Source organism: Belonocnema kinseyi, chromosome 2 (assembly GCF_010883055.1).
Source record: "Belonocnema kinseyi isolate 2016_QV_RU_SX_M_011 chromosome 2, B_treatae_v1, whole genome shotgun sequence".
Lineage (NCBI taxonomy): Eukaryota > Metazoa > Arthropoda > Insecta > Hymenoptera > Cynipidae > Belonocnema > Belonocnema kinseyi.
The window spans coordinates 44,543,666-44,548,581 of record NC_046658.1 but is presented as its reverse complement, the minus strand read 5'-3'; positions in this window follow the sequence as shown (position 1 = coordinate 44,548,581).

Below are 4,916 nucleotides of genomic sequence, written 5' to 3'. Positions count from 1 at the left end.
TTACAAAGAATATTTGTCAAACAATAGAATGGATTTCTTCGCCCGAGATGCAAACGTAAATTGTACTATAGTAAAAACAACTGGAAAAATTTAGACGAAAGTCAAATTTGGTAAAGAAAACAAACCTTTGTCGACCTATAAACACTAATTTTATTCCTGAAAAATTTCTAAAAAATCTCTCACGACCACAATAACGACGACGTAGACGCCAGAGAGACAGGCAGATACCGATGTAAAAACTTGTTTTCCTGACTCAAGGAGCCTCAAAACGTCAAAATTTAATGAAATTCGCGAAAATCATTTTTCGCATAAAACTCTTCTCATTATGGATGAGAATGTGATAAAATAATCATGAGGCCTTGAAAAAGTAGCGTTTTTCGCCTCTTGACTTTTTTCTATTTCAAGCTTTTTTTGCTTCAAATGTCCATTTTCTTTTGTTTTTTTGGATTTTGAAAATCCTTTAACTTTGGTAAGTTTGATTTTATCAAAAAAAGTTGTAAGGATAAATTGTTCATATTTTTTTGTACCATAAATAGCTGTCGACAAAATTTTCAAAAAAAGTGGTCTCAAAAGTTTTGAAAAAGCTTCAACTTTTTGGATTTTTATCAAAAATGGCTGTTTAACGAACTCGATCTTTCTTTTTGGTCCCTCGAACAGTGTGTCAAAGCTCAATCCAATAGGGCCAGTCTTTCGAAAATTATCCGTTATATAGACAACAACAACGACGACGCCGGACAGATAAACAGACCCCGACGTAAAAACTTGTTTTTCTGACTCACGGGGCCTCAAAACGTCGACATTTGATAAAATTCGAAAAAGTTATTTTTCATAAAAAACTAATACCTTCTCATTTTTCATGAGAATGTAGAAATAATTAACAAGATTTGTAGAAAATCTTTCAAAGAATAAAATTATTGTCCCGTAAGTTTCAACCGAAAAATTACAATTTCAAAAAAATGAAAGTTGTTTTAAATATTGAGCTAGACTCGCGACCAGGACAAATCAGAAAATGAAACAAAATTTGAAAATTGAACTGCAGTTCGAGTATTAAAAATTAAACAGTGATTGATTTTACAAGGTGATTCTAGATCTGTTCAAAATGATATAATTTACATATTTTAACGTTAAAATTTGAACTAATTTAATTCCAAAGCCTTAGTAGTGACACAAGTGTAAAGTTCGAATTAATGGCTTCTAAAATGAACGCCTTTATTCAATTTCAAAATCTTTTTGAAGTATTATTTCAGTATAAAATATTCCATTTTTAATCTATTTGGTTTGGAAATAAAAAAAACAATTTTCAATAGTAAACAATTTGAAAATGAATATTCACAATTTCAGAGTGACAAATTTAAACTTGGAATGTTACGATTATAATTGTTTATTTTTTTTATTTGTATTTCGAAGGTAAAAGTATTTCATTTTGATTCTTAAAGAACAGTTAAATAAGCATTAATTTAGAAAAAAATCAAATAAGCTGGACGTTTCTGAATGTTACAAAGAAAAGAACAAAATTTAGAGCTCCTCAAGAATTTTGAAATACTAGAAAAACAATAAAAATTTCTGGGTAGATTAAAAATGATTTTTTATTTCGAAAAAGTACATAACTCAAAGAGAATGTTTAAAAATATTTCAAAACATTTAAAAGATTTACAATATTAGAAAATATCTGGAAGCTCGTAAAACAATTTTGCGTGCAGGATTTTACAAAAATGTTAGGAAAAATGGGAATCAGTCTAAAAGACATTTAAAAGTTCCGAAAATTTTTAAAATAATTTTAAAAGATTTGAAATAATTTAAAAGAGAATAGATACTTTTGATGATTTTGAAATGCCCTACCGAAAAGAATCTTTGAGTATATACTAAAAATTTTTTAGGTCAAAGAATCTCAAAGAAATTCTCCGCAGGCACTCAGGTAGATATTTTTAAAGGTCCAGGAAGCTTGTTTAAATGCTCTAAAGGCTTTAAAATATCCTTCCCGAAATTGAAATAAGAATACGATCATAAATAACGAGCAGAGAGGCTATCTCAATAGAGTAGCCGACACTCAAGGGTACTTTGCTAAGCTTTCGGATTAAAACTTAGAAGTAAATTTTTTTTAATTTCATAGTTAACAGCCTAAAACATAACAGTTCGGATACTACGGGTTTCGATGACTTCAGATATCTAACTTTTTTTTAATGCTTAAAATTGGAATTATTAGAACATTTCTCGTAAATGGAATGAGATACGCCGAAAAAGACAACATTTTTGAATTCAACTAGAAAATTGTATATCAGTATATAAGTTATAATTATAAATAAGTATAACGAGAAAATTCATCAATTAAAAAAAAGTGTTAATAATTTGAAGAGGAATTTAAAAAGGGAGACCGGATTAGCCACGACCAATTACTGTAAATAATTCTGCCCGCCCGGTACGTGATGAATACAAAAGGAACATTATATGACCGTCGCACCACTCTTAAAACGACCACTAAAAGGATCTTGAAAAGGACCCAAATCTCTCAAACTATCTCCGAGACTATTTTGTTTCAAACCGACTTTGTTTATAGACTCAAATGGGGCAAGCTATTTCGCTAAAGAAAACTCAAAGATTTCTTTCGGTAGGGTGTTGACTTTTTATTTTGAAAAATTACATAATTTTAAGAGGAGGTATACAAATATGGGACCACTGACAAAAATTCCGAAAGGGATGAATGAAAAATCCCAAAAAATGAAATCTCCGGCACCTGAATAATAATTTTATAAAAATTGTATTAAAAAATACATTAAAAAACACGTGTGCTTTGAAAGAAAAAAATGTTCTGCCTAAATTTTCTTCGTACCTACATAATAACATTTTTGAAACAAACTTTGCAGGATTCAATTCAACAACGATTTATATCAAAATTCATTTTTATTATTTTTTTTTATTAATAAAAAATTCGATTTTTCATAACTTTTTTATATTTTTTTCAAATACTATGCACATTTTCAAACAAATTTTTTCATCCAGAAATATATATTCGATTATTGTATTTTCAAGAAATAAATAATATTTAATAAACAATTTTTTAAATTGTTTAAATTCAGGAATTTTTTAGTTCGGATATTTTTTGATTCAGGCATTTTCTTTGGGGATTTTTAAAATTCGGTAATATCTTATTGTCTGGAATTTTATTTATTTTATTTTTCGTGAATTTTCCAATTCGAATTTTATATTTTGGGACTTTTATAATTTCGGGAATTTTATTATCGGTTATTTTTCAATGTACGAATTTTACAGTGTCAGGAATTTTATTTTTCGGGATTTTTCAGTCGCTTTTTCCGAAAAATAAAATTCCCACATCACTGTAAAAATTCCGAAATTATAACATTGCAATGTTATAATTTCGAAATTTTTACAGGGACTTTTATATTTCGACAATGCATTGTCGAAATATAAAAGTCCCGAATTGGAAAATTCTCGATAATTTACAATCTTACCTAATTCAAGAATTGCCGACAGAAAATTTCCGAATTATACAATATCCGGGCTAGACAACTCTCTAATTTGAACAATTAAAAAATAGTTACTTAAAAAAATTTTTTTAAATAGAATAATAAAATATTTTTACCGAGGAAAAAACTTTTTTAATGTTTAAAGTTTCTAATAATTCTTGTTTGAATTAAAAATAACAATAATTGAACAAATGTATTTTTGGATAAAAAAAGTTGTTTGAAAATTGCCTGCATTGAATCCTGAAAAGTTTGTTTCATTTGAAGCTCACGTGTTTTAAATTTATGTTTGTATCACATTTTTATACAATTATTGTTATTTTAAATTAAAACAATAATTTAAAAAAATGAAACATTAAACCAAATTTCTATGATAAAAATATTTGATTATTGTATTTTTAATAAATAAATAATATTGACCACATAACTGTTTTCTCAATTTCTGCAATTCGGGAATTTTCTAGTTTGTATATTTTATCATTAGACAGCATTCGGCCTGGAGTTTTATTATTCGGGAATTTTCAAATTCGATAATATTGAAAACTGTCCAGAATTTCATTATTCTAGAACTTTTTAATTAGGGATTTTCAGGTTTCAGCATTTTGTTATTTCGGGAAGTTTACAGTGTCGAAAATATTTCAAAAATTTAAAAAAATTTATAAAATTGAGTCAGCTGCATCAATTATAATGATTTAAAGTTTATTTTAAAATATATTTTATGGAATATGATATTTTTTATGAATGTGCCAGTGAAATTCTGGTCGTCTAATTTTGTTTGCCAATGCGAAACGTAATCTGGCTTGGAACTGTCGTCTTAACATCCAAAACCGAAAGAACAATTTTCCTATCACTTGGAATTATAACTATATTTTTATAAAAACGTTAGAATATATAATAATTAAGAAATTGGAAAATACATACGAGAACTTGATAAGAAGAATAGTCTAAAAAACTCCGTGGAAATTGCAGACCACAAAAATAAATATAAAAACTAAATAATATTAAAGAACTATATATAGACAATATATAGAATGAAAATTATGATTAATAATTTTAGAATTAGTGGAAAATCTATGAAACCGTAATATAAATTACTCATCGACTTATATTTGTGGTATTTATTAAAATAACCAAGTTTTGCAAAGTTATAAATGTAAAAATGTTTTAATTGGCAATTTACATTCAATCCAAATGATTCTTGTCCAAGCTAAGTTTACCATCAGTGCGCCTCGAAGGTGTGCCCAGAGTTGCTTACAGCGCTCCAAGTGGCTCTTGGCTAACTATATCGAAAGGGTGCTTTCTACGAGGAGCGGTGGGTAGAGGAGAAGTGACTTTTTGTAACAAGCCGACAGTCTTTTACCGCGCGAAAGTTCAAATATTTTAGATTTAATAAGAGAATAATTAATAAAAGTATGAAAAATAAGATTTTCTATAATT